Source organism: Apium graveolens, chromosome 2 (assembly GCF_009905375.1).
Source record: "Apium graveolens cultivar Ventura chromosome 2, ASM990537v1, whole genome shotgun sequence".
Classification (NCBI taxonomy): Eukaryota; Viridiplantae; Streptophyta; class Magnoliopsida; order Apiales; family Apiaceae; genus Apium; species Apium graveolens.
The window spans coordinates 223356674-223380464 of NC_133648.1; positions in this window are offsets into that span (position 1 = coordinate 223356674).

The following is a 23791-nucleotide window of genomic DNA, read 5'->3' on the forward strand; positions in this document are numbered from 1 at the left end:
CAGCATCATGCAGAATTTTGCTGACATAATATACGGGTTTCTGGACTTTTAGCTCCTCAACCAACACCGCGCTCAAGGCGCTCTCTGAAACAGCCAAGTAAAAGAATAAAGCTTCATTCAAAGATGGTTTGGCCAACAACGGGGCCTGAGCCATGTACTTCTTTAACTCTTCGAATGCCTTCTGGTTTTCCTCATTCCATACAAAGTCTTTGATGTTTTTTAGTGACTTGAAGAATGACAAGCACTTGTCTCCTGACTTGGAGATGAAACGTCCTAGCGCAGCGACCCTTCCTGTGAGCTTCTGAACATCCTTGCCAGTTTTTGGTGGTTCCATGTCCAGGATTGCCTTTATTTTATCGGGGTTAGCCTCAATTCCTCTCTTTGAGACCATCAATCCCAAGAATTTTCCAGATCCTACTCCGAAAGCACACTTCGTAGGATTCAACATCATCTTGTGGTACCTCAGGACCTCAAAAGCTTCCCTCAAATGGGTTATATGATCAGTCTTTACTAGACTCTTGACTAACATGTCATCAACATAGAATTCCATAGTCTTACCAATATGATCCTTAAAAATTTTATTTACCAACCTTTGATAGGTGGCTCCCGCATTCTTAAGACCAAACGCCATAACAAGATAACAATAAACACCAAAGTCAGTGATAAATGATACCTTTGGAATGTCATCCTTGTGCATCTTAATCTGATTATATCCGCTAAATCCATCCATGAAACTCAGCATCTCATGCCCATCAGTGGCATCAATCAAAGTATCAATCCTTGGCAATGGAAAACAGTCTTTAGGGCATGCATCATTCAGATCAGTGAAGTCTATACACATCCTCCACTTTCCATTAGCCTTCTTCACCATTACAGGGTTTTCTAACCACTCCGGAAATTGAATCTCCTCAATGAAACCAGCCTCTAAGAGCTTTTCTACTTCCTGTTTTATAGCCTCTTGTCTTTCCGGGGTAAAATTTCTTTTCTTTTGTTTCACTGTCTTCCGGCTTGGATCCACGTTTAGCTTGTGAGTAATCACCTCCGGGTCTATGCCTGGCATATCAGCTGCTGACCATGCAAACACATCACTATTTTCTTGCAAAAATTTCACCAACTTCCCTCTAAGGGGCTCCTCTAATGTGGCTCCAATGAAAGTCATCCTCTCAGGATTCTCGGGGTCTAAAGGAACGGAAACCAAGTCTTCTGCTGGCTTTCCTCTCTTCTCATCATTTTCTCGGACATCCATATTTTCAATAGGAAGAACCTGCCCCCCGACTCCATATGCCCTCAAAGAGGCCACATAACAGCTTCTAGCCATTTTTTGATCTCCTCTCTCTTCTCCAATCCCGTTTCGGGTGGGAAACTTCATAACTGAATGGTAGGAAGAGGGGACTGCCTTAAAGGCATGTATCCCTGTTCTCCCCATGATAGCATTATAAGTTGAACTAGCCTTTACCACCACGAAATCCAACATCTGCGTTGCATGCCTTGGTTCCATACCTATGGTGGTTGGCAATTTGATTATCCCTTCCACAGAACATTCTACTCCAGCAAATCCATATATCGGCATGTCGGTTGGTGTCAACTGGGAGTCGTTATACCCCATCCTTAGAAAGGCGTCGTGGAGCAATATATCCACAGAAGCACCATTATCCACAAGGACCCTCTTAACCGGGCTATTTCCTATTATTGGTGTTATGACCAGCGGGTCGTCATGAGGAAACTTTACACCCTCTAGGTCAGAATCATCAAAAGCCAATGTTACTTCCGTCCTGGCCCTCTTCGGGGCTTCTCCAACAATATGCATAACCTCTCTAGTATATGCCTTTCTGGAATTTTTGGACAATCCAGCAGCAGTTGGACCTCCAAAGATTGTGTTTATCACAGGCCCTCGAGGTCGCGGCCCTCCAAAAATTGCATTTATAACCGGCCCTCTAGGTTGGGGATTCCACCCCTGATCGTCTTGGTCCCTCCTACGATCTTCAAAATTCTTCCTTCCATTATTATTCCTGTCCCCTCCTTCTCCAGTATACTTGTTCAATCTTCCTTTTCGAATCAAAAACTCAATTTCGTCTTTCAATTGCCTACACTCATCGGTGTCATGGCCAACATCTTTGTGGAATCTGCAATACTTGCTCTTATCTAGCTTGGCAGGATCAGCCTTCAAGGGCTTAGGCCAACGAATATCTCGATCTTTCTCGATTTCCATCAAGATCTGGCTTCTAGGAACATTCAGCTTAGCGTATTCGGTGAACTTTTGCCCAGGTCCTCCCTTCTTGAGGGTTGAATTAGGGTTTTGTTCGGTTCTAGGATACTTGTCCTTAGCGATATACTCCAGATCAGTTTTTCGCTTCTTGCCTCCAGTGGGCTCATTACTTACTACGGTCTTCCTCATGCTTTCTTCAACCTTGATATACTTCCATGCCCTCTCTTGGAGCTGCAACATGCTTTCAGGGGGACGTTTGGCCAAGGACATCTTGAAAAACTCATCCCTAGTTCCTTGTTGCAATACTATCATGGCTACCGTATCATCAAGGTCTGGGACTTTTAAAGCCTCCTTTGTAAAACGATCCAGGTAATCTCTCAAAAATTCCTTAGCTCCCTGCACAATACTCATAAGAGATGCTGAACTTTTCTCATGGACTCTCCCACTGATGAATTGCTTAATAAAAGCCTGACTTAACTCTCTGAACGATCCAATAGAGTTTGGGGGCAAGCGACTGTACCATCTTTGAGCCATACCCGACAGGGTTTGAGGGAAGGCCCGACACTTTATAGCATCATTCACGGGTTGCAGCAGCAGTGCATTAGAGAATGTCCTAACATGATTAGCGGGGTCTCCCGTGCAATCATAGGCTTTGATAGTGGGCATCTTGATTTTCCTTGAGATATGGGCATTCATTATCTCTTCTGTGAAAGGTGGAGTTGGATCATCAGGATCTCCAAAGGGAAGGAGATTGCTTGGACCAGTTCTTGGGACGACAGCCCTTCTTCGTACCGGACCATCCAGGTCTATGACAGGAGGAGGATTTCTCCCCCTAGGAGGTATCTGGGGTCTGGTGGCCTGGTGAGCCTCCAAGTTACGCCTCAGCCTTTGGATCTCAGCCTCATGAGCCCTGATCCTTTCCTGCACTTCTTGGGGATTCACCCCTTGGGTGCTTTGAGGGCGTTGCCTTCCACGACCATTGGCTCTTTGCCAGGACGCCTCCTTCTTGGGGCCACTTCATCATCCGAAGATTCGGAGTCTCTCTCAGTGTAAGGACCAGAAAATTCCCGATCCTCGGGGATAGGAGCCAAACCTCGTATATAGGGGGGCGATTGCCCTCGTGCTTCACTTCGCCCAGCATATCCACTTCCTCCAACCTCGGGGTGAAGGGGCATCCCATAAGGAGGGTTAGTAGTAATAACAGTTGAATATTCATACCCGACGGGTCGAGAATTCACAGGTATATGTACTTGTTGAACTTGAGGATTCGTACCTTGAATAGTCGGGGGAGTCATCCCTTGTGGCTGAGGTTGAGTTGCCCCTATCTGGGTTTCAGCTTGAGTAGATGCATAAGTTGAGTGGGGAGGTATCTCCACGGTGCACGAAATCATCTGGGTTGTTCCCGATGGTGTTTCTTCCTCCAGAGCTCTAGTTATTCTCCGTGTTCTCGCCATAGTTGTTGTTGTGCTATCCCACAGACGGCGCCAAATGTTATGGATTAAAAACTAATATATATAATTGCTGTATTTAGTACTAAGGAACGTGAGCTTCAAGGCTCGATTTGACTGCTCTTGTGTTTCGTGACTCAATCTGCCTTAACAAGATGCTTACGTACCTTGCTGATTGCCAAGGATCAAGTCAAAAATGTAGTTCTTGGTCTGTGGGGTGAGGCCCCTTATATAGATGTTGGGAGTCCTTGAATTGGACTTGGTATAGGAGACTTGGTGGTCAAGTCTCTGAATTAGGATAGACTTAGGAGTCCTAGGGAGTGGGAAGCTGATTCCTTATCCCATGAGGTTCCTTGGAGGCCAATCTACAAGGATTTATATCCTCACTAGGACTTATCTTAGTAGTTGTTTTTCTCCCTTATTTATTAATTACGAAATTGATAAATAATCAGGGTTTTTGGGCCTTCTTTGTTCCATCAGGCCTGATCTGGTCCATCAGACCTGATCAACATGTTAACCTTTCTGGTCTGAATGTCATACATCTTCTTATTGGGCCTAGCAGCCCATACCTTGTACCATTAATGCAATATTTAATTATACAATCAGGATTTATTTATCCCTATCAGTAGTGTATATTCTTTTTTAGTATTTGAATTTAACGGTCCCCATCACTGATTAAAAAGATTCGACGGTCATAAATTGGGATAACCAAACCAACAAAAAAAGGCATATCAAATTATACCTCATTCCGGTTATTATAGTATAGTATAGATTAAGATATATTATATATTATTTTTAAAAAAATCCGGTAAATTATACTCCCTCCTTCCCACTCATTTCTTTACATATTTTTTCCTCCGCATATATTTTTAGGTTACTATAAAATATAATTTTATAATTTATTTTTAAAATTTTTCTTTTTCTTTATAAAAATTTAAACATTATATTTTTATTTAAAAGAAAAAATATTTAAAATTATTTAGTAAATCATATTTTACGGGACTCTTAAAATGCATCTTTATCTCCCGTCCCCCAATATAAAAAACCCAGGGGACGGAGGGAGTAATATTTTATTATTTATTTTTATTAAATACTTACAAAATACTATTTTTAAAATTTTTATTTGATAGTAAATTATAATAATTATTGGAATTTTTAAAAATTTTATTTGATAGTAAATTATAATAATTATTGGATAATTTTATCAAATAAGTACTACAATACTTTGTTTTTATCTGACCCCAAAAGTCAGACATGTTTCTTTATCCAATATTAAATTTTAGTCAGATACATGCCAACAACTTCCATAAAATGATATTTAAGAGCAGCGGGCAGGCGTACCATTCAACCGCATCTAACCGCTCGCAACCGAACCGTATTTTGCGGATAATCGCAAAATGCGGGTTGGTTGTGGATCTAAATTTTAAAAACCACTCATTCGCGGTTTGGATGCGATTTTAAATTTTTGAAAATCGCAAAATCGCAACCGCAACCACAACCACAACTCGCCACATATATTAATAATAAAATATATTTCCAAAAAGGTAATTGATATCATATAAATTAATAAGTATATATATTTATTAACTAATCTTATGTTAATGTTAAGATTTCGTTCATAAGATTTACAATCATTATAAGATATATATTTAGAGACAAATGAAAAATATAATCAACATTGAATTTTTTTTATCCTTTTCTTTTTTCTTTTCCCTACCTCCATATTTTTGTATGTTTTTAATATTTTTACTCTGCACAGAGCATTAGTTTGTATTTTATTTTTGAATGTAAATTTATCATGTAAGTTAAACTTGACTTTATTAATATTCCGAATTTATTTTTTTGCAAATTATTAATTATGATAAAATAAGTGGTTGAACCGCAAACCGATCCGCAATAACCGCAAATTCGCAATTGCAATTGACGCGGTTAACCGCAGCCGCAAATGCGGTTGCGGATGACAATTTTCTAAAATCGCTTTTCTTGGTTTTGTTCGACTTTTATCCCAAAACCGATCTGATCCGAACCGCATTACAAGAGTCTATTCGTTAAAATATCCGTATTTATTTGATTCAGGTACGTATTTAGTTTCGTTCGATTCCGGGGACGGGATCCTTTTTAAGGGGATATATGTAATATATGTGAATTTTTATATATTTTAGATAATAATAATAATAAATATAATAATAATAATAATATAATTAAAAAAAGGTTTAGAATAGAATCAGAATTTGGAGTCCTGCTAATATTTGATGATCTGTGGATATATATATATATATATATATATATATATATAAGACTCGAACCCTATATTAGAACCCTAAACTAAGAGAATTATTGAGAGTGGCGGAGTCATAGCTGAATGGAAAGAAACAGGTGCGAGAGAGATTAAGAAACAGGTGCGAGAGAGATTAACAAGTGAAATTTTCTACTATGTCAATATTTAAGGTACTCCTTTTGTATCATATTGTTGATAACAATGTACATTTTGTAGTAGATTATATTATTAATATAATGTTTTTCTGTCTTTATTCCTGGTTTGGGTTCTACTGCGTTAATAAAGAATTACTTTTAAGATTATATTAGTATGTACATGACATTTTGGGTGCTTTTCTTTTGTTAAGTATATGAAATTAATAGTTTCCATCTCCGCTCTCCGGCTGAATTTAAGATGTGTTTTATATATTTTCTTGACCATTATTATGATGCAGTAATTATTTTAACAATAAGTTCATTTCATAATTAGTTATTATTTTATCTTATTCTTGGGTAGATGTTTTGAAATCTATTATATATCTAATACAGCAACAGGGGGTTCGCTGAGCAAATTTAATAATAAATACAATAATTAATATCCATAGAATATTTTTTTAACCATTAATGTTCATTCATTATTTAATTATAAATACAGTAATTAATGAGCAAATTTAATCATAAATACAATAACTAATATCCATACAATATTTGTTTTAATCATTAATGCTCATTCATTATTTAATCTTAAATACAGTAATTAATATCCATAAATTATTTGTTTTAATCATTAATACTCATTCATTATTATATAATTAATACAGATTCATTCATGTAAATTTTATTACCTCAATTAAAACATCATTAATATGCAAGTCATTAAAAATAATTTCTTCATAAAATTTACATACTCTATTAAAAAAAATTAGTATAAAAAATTTAAATGATAACCATTGCATAAGAATTCATATAATACATAAGTTATCACATCATTAACTTATTAATATCGATTAGTTGTTGCATACTTAATATATATATTTATTTATAACTAATTATTATAGAGATACATGCATACATCATATAATACATAAGCTATCCCATAATTAAATTACTAATATAGATTAATAATTGCATACTTAATATATATATTCATTTATACCTAATTATTATAGAAATACATGCACGCATGTATACATACATACATCCAAACATATATACGTATATATGTATATATATAATAATTTAGTTGGAGATGTTATATTTTCAGAGAGGTTCTTAATTATCAGAGCAAGATAATGAAAATATTATATAACCCTCAGTTTATTTTTCTATTTGGCATGGCTTAGTATTGTCTTATCCTTTTTATTTGCTCCGAAAATTAAAAACCTGAACTTCAAATGAAATTTCTCTTAAATTTCCCTTAAATTTCCCTTTTAGTTAATGATTCAAATTTTTTTGTCTACAAAAATTGTCCTTATTTTTAACGTAAGTTAAATTCAAAAAACGAGAATACATACATTATTAATTATCAAATTAATAATATAAATAAGTGAATTTTAAATATAAAGTAAAAATAAATATTAATATTAATAGTAATAATTTTAAATTTCATTAAAAAGAAAAAATATTTCATTTTAATAGCAGGTCTATAAAACATATGAAAGAGATATGTCCTAAGTCCAATCATGTATGAGGATTTAGGAATAACTTTTATGTAATCTATTATGATTTCATTGATATTAATAAAAGGCTTGTTTTGTTTTTATTGCGGGCTCTATCTATTTAAATGTTTAAATAAGATATACCACAGTTTAGAGTAAAGCTTTTTATGGATTGTGATGAGATCATAATAATGAGACCTAAAAGATGATAACTCAAAACTTAAATAGTTCCTGGTCGTAGGATTACTAACTGGTAATTAATAATCCGCAAAGATCGGTACATACTATGCTTGCTTCATTATGAAGGATGTCTGTTCTCATAAACATTTATGTGGTGACACTATAGCTAGTATGTAGGTGCTTATTATAGAATAAGTTCACTGAAAATGACTCACACAGCTGAATAACTGATGGAGTTCACTCACGTGTCAGCAGTTGTTCACATAGTGATAGTTGTACAAGTATCCTTAGACTTGAGGTCATCATAGTCATCTTGTGTACACTGAACTATGCTTTGGTTTAGTTCTTAGTCTCAAGAGACAATTATAAGGGCTCTACTGGGTATAGGAATTTGTACACGAATATAGTGTATGATCAATAAAGGATCTACCCCTTCCAGTGAAGGAAGAGAATGTTCAATACTGATCCACTTATGCTAGTTCAGGAATCTCTGGCCAGAGTGAATGAAATTAAAAAGGAGTTTCTAATTTACATTAAATAGAACTAAGCATAGTGAATGGGAAAGCAAGTGATTAAATAAGATAGGCTTGACACAAGTTGCATGTCTTGTATTTAATCGTGACATTGCAGGGTAGAAGGAATTGATTGTACGGTAACTACTCACTGAGTAGGTTCTTGGTATTCTAAGCAGTGAATTCGTATTATCCGGATAGTCGCGATATGCTGAGAAGTATCTATTACGATGTAGAATAAATATGATTAATTAATTAATCATATTTAATGAATTAGAGAATTCATATAAATAATGATAAAATAGTTTTATTATTATATATTTCTACTACCGGTTTAATATTGAACCTACAGGGTCACACCATAAAAGAGAATGATTTAATGGTGGAGGAATTAATTAATAATGGCCGATAATTATTTATTTATGAAATAAATAATTAATTGGCAAATTTAATAATTGATTAAATGAGATTTAATTGATTATAAATTAATTAATAAAAGTTCTTAATATTATTAATTAAGAATTTAATTTTTAGAAATTAAATCAAGTGAGAGAATTATTTCTAAAGAGTTTAGAAAAAGGATTAATAATTAAAAGGTGTTTTAATTATTAATGAGAATAATAAAGGGTTAATAATAATAATATTTTATGAGAAAATTTTTCCTATAAATATACTGTTATAAACCCTATTTTTGCCTCAACCTAAAAATTTTACAAAACCCTAATTCTCTCCACCTCCTCCTTCTCCATTACATCGTTTTCTTGGTGGATACAGGTGGAGTGCTTCACACTTGAGGAGCAGCTGCTAGGGATCTCCGCTCGTCGTTCTTGGATCGCTATTAAAGACCTTCATATTTCCATTAACGTAAAGCTTCTTAAGGTAAACATACTGAACTACGAATTAAATATTATTTTTCGCATGGATCCTGCAGAGGGTTTCGTTTTTTTTTTAGATTTAAATTTACATTTTCGTTGCGTTTATGTGCTAAAAACCCTTCAACATATATATTAAAAATTCTAATTCTAATAATAATAATTATTATTTATATTATAGTAATAATAAGTATAATATTATTATTATTATAACAAAATAAACAATATTAATACATGAGAAACTTTGAGTACAAAATCATGTTATTTATAAAAAGTGGTAGTACATTTAAATTATAATAAATTTTATTTTTACAAAATATTATTATTCGCCATTAATTTTAATGATATTATCACAGCCTACCACTGACCATTAATAACACAGTTGACTAGCATATACCATATTTATCACATTAACACTAAATAATATTACAAACAAATGAACTTGATAAACTTATATATTAAATATGATTATGTGCATCACAGCCATTTATACCTCTAACTGAATATATATTTATATCTAACCATGTCATACTTTAAGTATTATATTTTTGTATTTACACAAAAATCAATAAATTAAGGGCTTTCATATATATATATATATATATACACACATATATATATGTATATATAATATATACACACACATATATATGTATATGTATGTGTGAATTTATGTAAAAAAAACCTTTAATTTATGGTCTTCATAATTCATAAAATATATGATAATGTTGGTTTATATTGGTATTTTACTGCGTCATTATGACATGAACGGATAATAATAACTAAAATAAATAATCTTGGTAAAGTTTACATATAAAATACAACCAGGATGCGCCTAGTATGCCGAGAGATGTGGATTTATTAATACTTTTTTGAGAGAGGGGAAAGAGTTACTGAGGTCGGAAATTAAAATTGAAGAATACTAAAATTCAAATAACAATTATAAAATAAAATCTTATGTAAACAAACACCTATATTATGTAAAATTACTAAAATTTCTAAAAAACTTCCATGGATCATCCTTAACGGTAATAAACAAGAAATGCCACTACCAGTCTCTACGTCAATTGTAGATAAACACTATTGCACCAATGTCATCACAATAAAAATCTACTCATATACACAAATAAATCCATCATCATTAGGAGGGGGAACAACATGAAATATTATTAACAAATATAACTAAAATAATATCGATTCGCCCAATTTAGAGCATGCACGTGCATTGCACGAGCTATAGAGCTAGTTGGTTTCAAAAGTTGTATTAGCTGACTTGGGTGATCAATGGCATGTCTTATAATTTGTATCATAATATATGTAAATCATATGTGAATTTTGAGTCCTGAAAGCTATGTAAGTTTAATATATAACAAGAATATGAACTCATGTTCTGTTTTGGTGAACATGTACCTGTTTAAGCAAAATAAATTTTATTTATTTAATTATTTGATTTACAGACTTTTGTTTTGTTTTGACTTGACTTGTGCTAGTTAATTAATAAAGTAACATATGTGTCACGTAGTCCATGAACTTAAAAAATCTCACACTCTGCCTGGAGGGTTATACATGTTTTGGAGTGTAATTATTAGTTTCGTTATTTTTTTAACATAATGACTCTTCTGGCCTGATAATAAACTAGTATATACATTTACGTGGGTTCAGTTGACTTAATAAATTAATATGTATGTAGATGAGGCCGTAGTGACATTTAATTATGTTCACGAGACAAGCAACATGATTAATAATTTTATAAATAAATTATAAGTAGTAATGATTAATTAAAAATATTATACATATTAACTGTAAATTATAATTTTTTATTTAGATCCGGGGCCGGGAATTTAGCGTAGCGTTTGCGGATTTCGTTGGTATTAGAGTTGCGATATTCGAGGTATAGATTTTGTCCCCTTTTTATTCAGCGCTACTCTGATTCATTCAATTTCATATTTTATTCATTCTGTTAGTATTATATGATCATTTTAATTTTCTAAAACGTTTCTAAAATTGATTTGAAAATTTTTAAATATCCGTTTATGCGATTTTCAAAAATTATTCTTAACACACTCTATTTTGGAAATCTGAGTTGTTTGTCTCAGGTGATTTTAAATTTTGCGAGAATATTTTTATTTTGAACCCTTAGTGTGATTTAGGATATACCCGAGTTAACCAGCTGTAGGGTAACTACAGCCATGTCATTGCGGCACTAGTGTCATGACACTTTCATGACAATGTGATTGGTCACGGCGTATCCTTCTATTAGCTCTTGGAAGGAGCTTTTGCACATTTGATATTTGTTCAGGATATGTGGGTGCACCCAGAATTTGATTTGTGATTGATTTACGGTGGCGTTATATCTAAAGTACAAGTTATTCGTTCTGTTGCACGCATTAGGTACCTTATGATGTGTGTATTTGTATCCATATTGATCTCGGTATGAAATATCATAAACTCTCGTTGCTTCAGCCTTACTTGTTTTTTAAATTATTGTTTTATTATAAATTGCAAATTATTTATTTCTGATCTCCTTTTTTATAAACTATATTCCAAATCCGTACCAGGCTTCAGGCTCATGTCGTATTCTTTTTCTAGCAGGTGCATAGGGGGATCTGTGACTGTATGATAGAGAGTTACCTCATTTCGTTGATTAGGATTTCAGACATCATCTAGACTGTTACATATTGAATTCTCAATGATCAGAAGAAGCTCAGGATCTGGATGTTCGGGTTTCATCAGGATCTGATGTACCGTCATGATTTGGTATGTCATCAGCATTTGTATGACATCAGTATTTGAAGACAGTCAGCATTAGAGGATTTTTCTGTTCCTTATAATGTGGAGCATATATTTGTTACGTCTGAGTTATAGGACTTTATCTGTTTAGTTTAAGATCTGTATCAGTTTCAGTTAGATTTTGATAATCCATATCTTAGATTAATCTGTTGTAGCTGTGTAGTAGATAAACACAGTTTAGGTCATCACTTAGTGATAACACTCGAGGATCATTCGACCTAGCAGCTCTCAAGAACATCAGTATTTATTGAGAGGATTTTATAACAGTTTTTATCAGAAATATAAAAAGCTGTTATATTTTATTACTTGTTCCAAACATTTATACAATTGTATCCAACCCCCCTTTAACAATTGTATCTTTACTGGACAACAATTGTTATCAGAGCTTACTGATAATTTATACAATCAGAAACGATCTAAACATGTCTCTGAACAAGTATGAAAGCATTAAAATTCCCATTCTAAAAAAGACTGAATATCCAACATGGAAGGTGAAGATGTTCATGTACCTAGAAGCTACAGATCCAGATTATCTAGACGTAATCAATGATGGACCCTTCATGCAAAAAAACTGGTGCCTGCAACTCCTACGGTTGCTGAACATTATCAACTGAAGGAGAAGACAGAATGGACACCAGGAGAGAAAGTAGTTGTGCTGAAAGATGCAAAGGTGAGAAACATTTTGCATAACAGTCTTGATTATGTGATGTCAAACAGGGTTATAGCCTACAAGATTGCCAAAAAGATCTGGGATGCACTTGAAACTCAATGTCAAGGAACCATGGCCATCAAGAAGAACATAAGGGCTGTTCTGATTCAAGAATATGAACACTTTGAGGCCAAGCCTGATGAAAGTCTCACTGACATCTATGACAGATTTATGACTCTGCTAAATAATTTGTCTTTGGTGGGAAAGGTGTATGATCGAGAGGATTCAAACACCAAGTTTCTGAGAGCCTTGAGTGAAGAATGGGAGACTCAGACTTCAATCATACGAGATCCGTATGATCTGGAAGTAATTACTCTGGATGAAGTCTATGGCATGCTAAAAACTCATAATTTGGAAGTTCAGCAAAGGAGAGAGAGGAAAAGCAACAAATGGAAATCTGTTGCTTTGAAAGTGAATGATAAAGCTTCAAGAGAAAAGTTTGTTGGAGCTGCAAGAAAGAAGAACATTTTTCCAGAATCAGATACTGATGATTCATCATCAAATCCTGATGATGATACTGATTCTGAAACTGATGAGAACATGACAGATTCTGATGTCATGCAAATGGCCGTATTACTGGTTAAGGGCTTCAGGAGGATGCAGTTCAGGAAGTCTAAGAACAACAGAAGCTTTAGGAAGAAGTTTACTGGAGGTGAAAGGAAGTCAACTGGGAGAAAAGATGGAAATGACTCTAGAGCTTGGAAGGTAGACAGGATATAAAGATCAAATGCTACAACTGTGATGAACCTGGTCACTTTGCCACAGAGTGCAAGAAAACAAAACATGACAAAGGGAAAAGCAAAGCCCTGATCACATCAAGCAAGAATCGGGTGGACTCCTTTGATTCTGAAGATGAAGACACATGCTATGCACTGATGGCCAGCCTTGATGATCCTGTTGATTCTGAGCCTAAGGTACAAACTCCTTTCTTCTCTTTTGATACTGAAAACATATCTGAATTGAAATCTATTCTTAAATCTTAGCATGGTAATTTTAAGAATAAGACTCTAGAAAATGATAGACTTATAACTGAAATTGAGATCATGAAGTCTAGAAATGAATAGTTAGAGTCTGACTTAATAAATCAGATAGATTTGGAGAAAGAGTATGAGAGAGCTAAACATTCAGTTAAGATTGTTGAGGCTAGATACAGTATGTTAGAAAAGGATCTAGAAAATGAGAGAAAAACTCTTAAAGCCTGGATTGTTTCAGGAAAAAAGGTTCATGAAATAATCTCAAAGAAAAACTGGAAAGAATGCTTAGGCTATAAAGATGGAGTTAGGGATGTTGACACTGAAAATAAAATCATTCTTAAAACTCCTGTTAAGTTTATCTCTTCAGAAGCTGATGAACCCAAATCCACTTTTGAAAAGGGTTCAACATCAGTATCACAAGAAAAACTGGTAAGTGATAAAACTCTAAAAAAGAAAGAAAGGAAACCATTATGTCTGTTAAGAAAGAAAAGAACATAGGACTTTTGTCAGCAAGACAAATAAAAAAGAAAATATCTGAGGCTACTAATAAACCTCAAGCAAAAAGTCATAAAATAAATAGGAATAGTAAGCAAGGTATTTCTAAGGATTCAAATTACAAGGTTGTTCCCAATGCTCCTAGGAAAAATTGTTTTAACAGTGGAAATACTAATCATCTTTCTATTGATCGCAGGAGGAATAAGAAAAGGAAAACTGCTATTCCTGAGTCTGATGTTAGGGGTAGATCAATACTGATGTTAGGGGTAGATCAATATTTTATAAACCACAAAATCCTTGTTTTCATTGTGGCAGTAGTTGGCATTCGATTTATACTTGTAGTTCTTATCACAAGTTGTATCACAATTACTATGAACCTTTGCCTAAGTTTAATAAAGTTGCTTGTGTGATTAATTCTGTTGGTTTTACTAAACTTGCTTCTGACAAGACAAATCCTGATAAAGGAAAGACTGTCAAAAGTACTCCTGACACACAAAGGCTTAAGTTGTCCAAAAAGAGGGCCCAACAAGTGTGGGTCCTTAAAAATCCTTCTAATTAATTATTCTTCTGATTGCAGGGTAACAAGAAAAATACACTTGTCTTGGATAGTAGATGTTCAAGATACATGACTGGAAATAAATCCCTGGTGTCAGAATTTGAGAAAAAGGCTGGCCCAGATGTATCTTATGGAGATGGAAATGTAGGACATACTCTGGGATATGGCAACCTGATAATTGGAAGAGTGGCAATAGAGAATGTAGCTCTGGTGGATGGACTGAAGCATAATCTTCTGAGCATCAATCAAATCACCGACAGAGGTTATTATGTGGTATTCTATGACTCACACTATGAAGTTGTTCATAACAAGTCAAATAAAATTGTCTTGATAGGATACATACATGGTAACATTTATGAAGCAAGGCTACATGAAAGTCTTGAAAAGGAAGCTACTTTCCTTATCTCTAAGGTATCAGTAGATGAGAGATGGAACTGGCATAAGAAGCTATCACATCTCAACTTCAATTCAATCAATGAACTTGCCAAGAAGGAGCTTGTATGAGGATTGCCAACCATGCTATACTCAAGTGATGGTCTTTGTGATGCTTGCCAAAAGTCTAAACAAAGAAGAGTATCTTTCAAAAGCAAAACAAAATTCACTATCTCTGAGCCATATCACATGCTGCACCTGGACCTTTTTGGACCAGTGAACATAATGTCCATCAACAAGAAAAGGTACACACTTGTAATTGTTGATGATTTCACTAGATATACATGGGTCTATTTTCTACATAGGAAGGATGAAACTCCATAAATTCTTCTGGACCACATAAGGCAAATTGAAAATGATTCTACTCACAAAGTGAAAATCCTGAGAAGTGATAATGGCACTGAATTCAAGAACTCAAAGATGGAGGAATTCTGCAAGTACAAAGGCATAAAGCAACAATTCTCAGCTCCTAGTACACCTCAGCAAAATGGTATTATTAAGAGGAAGAATGGAACCTTGATTGAAGCTGGCAGAACTTTGCTAGAGGAAGCAAAACTACCCACTTACTTTTGGGCTGAAGCAGTAAACACAACATGTTATACTCATAATTTCACTCTAATAAATAGACATGGTGTTACTCCTTATCAAATGATAAAAGAAAAGAAGCCCTGTCTCAAACATCTTCATGTATTTGGATGTAAGTGCTTTGTTTTGAGAACTCATACTGATAAGATTGGAAAATTTGAATCAAGGGCTGATGAAGGAATCTTTGTTGGATACTTACCATCAAAAGCATTCAGAGTGTTCAATCTGAGAACATATACTGTAGTAGTCTCCATAAATGTATCTTTCAATGATAAGAAGATTCCTGGTTTTAAAGAAGACACTCATGAAAGCTTAATCTTTGCAAATGAAAATGCATTTTTGGAATCTGGCTCAAACTCTAATGAACTGTCAAATCCTGATGATCCAAATCCTGACCCTCCTTCAGATTCTGAAGATAATCACTGTACTAATGATCCTGCATATGTTAAGGGGGAACAACAACAAGGGTCAGCTGATGGTACTAACACTGAAGAATTATCTCAAGATTCTTCTCAATCTAATCTCTCAGAATCCAATGCTGATTTAACATCAAATGAACATGAGTCTTGTCCTAATATCTCATCAGGAGATAACACAACAGATTCAGGGGGAACCTCAAATGCATTTGAAGAGGCATACAATTCACGGGGAGCATCAAGCTCTAGAAGGACACTTCCAGTACCAGAAAATGGACTAAAGATCATACTCATGATCTGATCATTGGAAATCCTGATGATGGTGTAAAGACAAGAAGTGCAACTCAGAATGAATATTTATATCACAATCTACTTTCAAAAGAAGAGCCAAAAAAAGTAGAAGATGCACTCAAGGATGTAGATTGGGTCATGGCTATGCAAGAAGAATTGAATGAATTTGAAATAAATGAAGTATGGAAGCTGGTGCCTAGACTTAAGAATAGTTTAATTGTGGGCATAAAGTTAGTCTTTAGAAACAAGACTGATTCTGATGGAACAATAATCAGAAACAAGGCAAGGTTGGTGGCTAAAGGATATTCCCAACAGGAAGGTATTGACTCTGATGAGACATTTGCTCCTATTGCTAGGTTGGAAGAAATCATAATCTTCTTGGCAAATGCTGCTCACAAGAAGTTCAAGGTCTTCCAGATGGATGTCAAAAGTGCATTTCTCAATGGAGAACTTGAAGAAGAAGTCTATGTTGAACAACCACCAGGATTTGTGGATCCCAAACATCCTGACTGAAACCCTTGCTCAGTTTTTACTTGAAAGTGGATTCAAAAGAGGTACAATAGATAAAACCCTATTTTATCTGAATAAAGGTAAAGATTTGATTCTAGTCCAAATTTATGTGGATGATATCATTTTTGGATCAACTAATCAAACAATGTGTGATAAGTTTTCAAAGTTGATGCAATCAAGATATCAAATGAGTATGATGGGAGAGATGAGCTACTTCTTAGGCTTGCAGATTAAACATACTGAAAATGGCATCTATATCAATTAGTCCAAATACACAAGAAATCTAGTGAAGAGGTTTAATATGCAAGAAAGTGCAACTACAAGTACTCATATGGCAACTGCTACAAAACTTGATCCAAATGAAGGTACGACAATTGATGTCACATCTTACAGAGGTATGATTGGTTCTCTGTTATACCTAACTTCTAGCAGACTAGACATTGTGTTTGCCACTTATTTGTGTGCAATATTTCAGGAAAATCCAAGGGAGCTACATCTTATTGCAGTAAAGAGAATTTTCAGATACCTCAAGGGTACTGTTTCACTTGGACTTTAGTATGCAAAGGAAGCTGTTTTTGCATTATATGGATATTCAGATGCTGATTTTGCTGGATACAAAATAGACAGGAAGAGTAAATCAGGAAGTTGTCTGTTCTTGGGAGGTAGATTAGTCTTATGGTTCAGCAAGAAGCAGATATCTATTTCTACTTCAACAGCTGAGGCTGAATATATTGCAGCTGGGAGTTGTTGTGCTCAGTTGTTATGGATGAGAAATCAGCTCATGGACTATGGATTATCATTCTAAAAAATTTCTATTTATTGTGATAATCAAAGTGCTATTGCTATGAAAGGAAATCCGGTGCAACTCTCTTACAAAGCACATCAGTATTAGATATCACTTCATAAGAGAGCATGTTATGGAAGGAACCATAGAGCTTCATTTTGTTCCTACTGATCAGCAGCTGGCTGATATCTTCACAAATGCATTACCTAAAGCAACATTTACAAAGCTTGTGAATGAACTTGGTATGGTTAATTGGGATAAGTAAATTTTTATTTCAATTTATATTTGATCAAATCCTGATGTATTTTGATCAAATCCTGATATGTCCTAAATGTTGTATTTTTAGATATTAAGCTAGAAATATTTGATGTATTCTATTTTATATACATGATAAATTAAGTGGATTTATTTGCTAATTGTGCATATTCGAATAAATATATCACTATCATCATTACACATCAGTCTAGGAAGACGTGCTTTAAAAAGAAATCTTTTGGTTAATTCATTAAGTTAACTCTTCAGTCTCTTAGTCTCTTGATATTCTCTTGGTTATTTAAATTACCGCTCATCCTTCAGTAAAATCACATCTTTTTCTACTCAAACACATCTTTTCATTTCTCTCAAACAATGACAAACCCCAGCTGGTTTTACTGTTATGGCACAAGTACTGTGACTATTTTTCGAAATGGAATCCAGAATTTATATCCCATCAACGACATTCTATGCAACATCTGGATTCAACTTCCAGACAACATCAAAAATGATCTTCTATTTTTCCAAAGAGAATTTTATCTCCACAATCTTAAACATCAAGAGAAAATTATTCGTCTTGCTGTTCTCTTTGCTGAAAGTAGGAAGAAGAAGAATTAAACATTTTCCATCCGTTTCTCTTCACCATCAGCTTTGCCAGGCTTCTTAGACCAAGGTTGTTGATGTTCAACTTCTTAGACTAGGATTATCTTGTAATCTTTTGCATGTAATCTACAAATTTCATGAAATGTATTCTTTTGATATATTAATAAAATTTCCTTTTGCATGATTTAGTCTATGTTTCTCTCGAATTATATGCATGTGAATGTTCTTGTTGAAGCCTGTTAATCTTTACTTCATCTACTTGAATTGTATTTCTTGATGAATGTTTTGATTAAAATTATGGTTTCTAATAATTTGTGATGCTTTGACAAACAAATGTTGAATTTGAATCTACATATCCCGAGTTAGTCAAATCCTGACAGAAGAAATGTCTCAAATACTGATGATAGGTCAACACATTCTAATTCAGATTATTAGTGTTAATCAATCTCTGAGTAAGCTTTATTGTTGCAATTAAGTGTCTCACTTAATTAATGATTAATGATGTGAATAGCTTGCATAATGTGAATAGCTGGTGAATAATTATTGTTGCAATATTAAGTGAGACACTTAATCATTAATTAAGTGAGACACTTAATTGCAACAATAGCTTAATAGCTATTCACCAGCTATTCACATCATGACAAGCTATTCACATCATGACAACTTCTGAAGTTTCACCACTCTTCAGTCAAACCACAATCATTCATGGAAACACATTTGGAACCAACAATTACTTAGCTCTGCTTACACATCAGCAGCTACCATTATCTTTTCATGATATTTAGGATTTTGTCCTTCTATGTCCAATTGGGTATGCTCTCACAAATCCTGTTAAGGTATCATACAGGGCCGTCATGCAGGTCTGGAACACAGCTATGGTAAATCCAACACATACTGGCTTTTTCTTTGATTATAAGGACCAAAGATATGAAGTTGATGCTGATATTCTGCTTCAAGCCTTGAGATTGCCTGCTCTTGATGATGCTGCTGATATTCATACCACGGAGCAGCTGTTCGATATGTTCAGGACTTTAGGCTATCAAGGAGAAATCACAACCATTGAAAAACTGGCCAAGACCAAACTGAAAAGAGAGTGGAACTTTTTCTTTGACTGCATCAGTAGATGTTTCTTGAATAAGACAACAAACTTTGATGCTCTTCCATCCACTTCCCTGAGAATTGGGTACTCTCTTCTTAACTCTAGTAATTTTGATTATGGTAATACTATATTATAGTTCATACTTGCTAGGAGAACAGATGCTTCAGGAGTGATAGGGTATACTAGGTTTTTGCAACTGATTTTCAATTTTCTATGCCCTAATGCTATGTTTGATGATGATGAATTACTCCCTGTTTTTCAAATTTCTGAAAAAGCAATCACTGATTATATTAAAAGGGATGAAAAGAACAAATTTTCAGGACCACCCTTTCTTCCTAGAGAGGTTAGGCAATTTCTGTTAAGAAATAGACCTACTCCTACACAAGTGCCTGCAAATCCTGATGCTGGCACCTCTGTCACAGTTCCTGATGCTAAGACTCAAGAAATCACCCATCTTGTTTCTAACCCAAGCATTTCTTCTTCCAAACAGCAAACACAACAAGCCTCTAAATTAGCCTCTTCTGCTGTCTCTCAAAAGATATCAGTTATAACAAAGAAAAGGCTATTTAACAAATCTGTCACATTTGGACAGAAAGCTAAACAAGTCTCATTGAGTGAGAGTGAGAAGAAAGAAGACTGCTTTCCAATCAGGAAAAGAAGACTGATCATACAAAAAGATTCTGAATCAGATGATCAGATGCCAATAGGGTCCCTGTCAACAATCAAGAAGTCCATTGATCAAAATCCTGATGACTTGATTGACACTACTGGAATCAAGGAGCCAACTACTGATGCTAGTGCTCTGCCTGACAAGCTTCCAGTAATTGAAGCAACTGTGGAACACAAGAAAACTGCAAAAAGTCAGTTGAAAATAAGAAGTGAAGAAGTAGTTGGATATATCAGAAAGAAGAAGAAGACTCAGCCTCTTGACAAGGATGTTAGTACACAAGAACCTAGGTCTCAAAGGGATTTTGCAACTGCAACACATCCAGACACACAAGAACCATCTTTTCAAAGGGAAGATGCAGACACTAAGGCTCCACAGATCATTGTTAATATTACTCAGAGTGATCTTCTTGTTGATTTTGTTCAACTACTCCAGGAAAAGCAAACTCAACAGGTGATACTGTCACAGGTGGATGCAATCATTGATGATCCTATTGTTGAGAAGAGCACACAAGAACCTTCACCAAGCATTGCTGAAGCAGCTCAAATGTCTCAGAATCTACAAGAACCATCAGTTCAAAGTAATGATGCAGGTCTTTCAACTTCTCTTGACAGATCAAATCCTGATGATACAACAACTCCTACTGAGAATTATCCTTCAACTGTACTAGCTACAATTAATTATCCATTACTAGTTGCTAGTTTGAAAAAGCATCCTGATATGCTATTTGTTCATCCACTTTCATCACTTCCACTTGAGGAATCGCCTTCAGATATTGCTAACCTCTCATATATTCTCATGTTTGTATGATTATAAATATTCTCTTATTTGAGGTTACCTCTATTGATATGACAAGCATACAACTCTTCTCAGCCATCTCTTATTTCTTTGCTATATGTGTGATTGAGCCTTTCTGTGAGACTGTGTGAAAAAAAAATATTTTAAGTGGCAGTCTCCTGTACTGGCAAAAGGAGAGGTAGTTTTGAGACAAGAATCTTATAAGTTTTCCTTTACTTATAAAGTTTCTTCTGTGAGAATAATGTTACTCTTAAAAATAATATGTTGTGGGGAAGTGATGAGATCACTTGAAAAGAACAAAGAGATTTAGGTGGTACTATGTTTCTATTTTAGGATCACATCATCCACATGCATCTCTTGCAAAGAATCTGGATAAAGGCAAGGCAATTCTGCCTGCTTCTGCACATTCTTCTGATGGCTTGTCCGATTCCAATAATGAAAGTGATGCAGATGATTCTGATACAGCTCAGCTTAAGACTGCGACTGATGCATCTAAGAAGTATGATATTGGTTCTTCTTCGAACTTCACTGAAAATCCTTCTTATTACAATCCTGATGCTGAGTATTTTAGACAGACAAAATGGGATTATAAATGGAGACTTGCAAATAATTCTATCTCGTCTGCTATTGGCCTGCAACACATTTATCGTGCCTACGATGAAATTCAAACTCCAGATCTGAAGTTGCATCTTAAGGCCTCAACCATTTCTGTTAAAGGAATTCACTCTGAACTTGATGAAATGAAGAAGTCTCATGATGGTGTCAAAGAGAAAATTGATGGATTTTTGCTTCACACACCTAACTCAGCTGAAATCAAAAGTGTGAAAAATACCATCAAAGATGTTGTTAAATCTCAAGACATCATGGCCTCTAGACTTTCCTCCTTAGAAGACAAGGTTTCTTCTATAGGTGACAAACTGGATGCTCTATTTTCTCTTATTTCAAATGCTGATGCCAAAAAGGGGGAGAAGATTGTTGTTACAAAATGTACACCAGATTCTATTTAGACAAAGAATAAAGATATTGATGATGATGGTGATAAGAATAATCCAGTTACATATGTTCAAATTGCTTTTACTACTCAACAACTTCAACATTCCAAGAAGAATGATCCTTCAGGACAAAAGAAGTCTACTGGTGCTTATAAAGCCAAGCACAAGACTACTGCTGATGCTGCTGAGGATGATGATATTACAATCTCAAATTTAGCAGAAGCTAAAGGGATGTTCTTTCCTTACAGACATAAGGAAACAGGTGAAGAGATTGTCTTGTATTACAAAGACAAGAAGTTTGAGCAAAAGAATGCTAGGAGTGCTCTTGGGTATATAATTGAAGAATTTCTTGATCTAACACCTGAAGAAGCAGTTATGCAACAAAAGGAGCTTTTGACTCAAATTGAAGCTGAAGCTAACACTTCTAAAGGAAGAGGAAAAAGGGGTGGTAGATCTGCAAGAGCAAGAGGAAGAGGAAGAGGAAGAGGTGGAAGAACTTCTGGATCGAGTCAAGTGAATGCATTCAACTCTACTTTTATGAATTTTCTATCCAGAGAAGGTTATGTTCCTGTACAAGGAAATGAAGAAGATAAAGGAGTTTAGAAGCCAGAAGAGTTGATTATACCAAGGAAGAAAAGATCAGCCACTGACATTGATCAAGCTGATACAGAAAATCAGAATGTAACTCCTGATACAGACACAAATCCTGAGGTAAAAGCAGATCCTGATGTTGTGAACCTGATAACTGATTTTAACTCTGATGAAAAGGTGATCAAAGCATTAAATGAGCCATCTCCTTCTCTAGTAATCACTCCTCATATTTCAGAGGCTGATGAAAAAGAAAAAATTGATAGAAGGAAAGCTGATTGAGCATGCAAAGAATATTTGTAGAGAGTTTTAAAATCAAAGAGGGAGCTATGGCATAAAGCAGAAGGGAATACTGATGATTTGTCTTCAAACTATGCTCCTCTCGGAGAGAAGAATAGAAGATAGAAAGACATCCATGTATTCAATTATTCTAAAGGGTTCAAGCATGTTGAATTTGTGTCAGCTGGGTTAAGAGACTCTATCTCATAACAGGAAGATGTTGATAAGTCCATCAAGAAGCCATTTTGGGTGGTATACAATGAAAAACTGAAACTTATCAAATCTCGAACCAGAGGAGGCATTGGTTATTCCAGTATGGAGATCTTAGAATCTGATATGCCAGATACAGATACTCTGAAAAAAAATCTTGGTGAAAGAATTTCTCCTTCACATCTTGAGAAAGTTGAAGCTGTGAAGATTGTTCATAGAAAGATAAATGATAATGATGTCAGAGAAGAGATTCTGTACTTTTTCAGGGATGGTAAAGTAAAAGGCTTTACATTGAAGCAACTCGTAATGAAAACTTTGACAGAATTGAAAAACATTCACTATCTTCTTAGAGTTGAGAACAAAGTCACCAGAAACTGGTCTTCTATGATACTTGAAGTGAACAGAAGAAGAGTCATGACAAAAGATAATAAATACAATGGTGATTATGTTCCTGAGTACAGAACTTATATTGGTCAAGAAATGCAGATGAAAAAGGGAGCTGCAGTGCCACAAGTTTTTTTCAACAGTCCTCAGTTATCCTTCAGTCCTGATCATGAAGATGTCAGTTTAAGCTTCATGTTGATTGGTGATCTTTAGATAAGAAAAAGCTCAATTTCTAAGTTAAGATC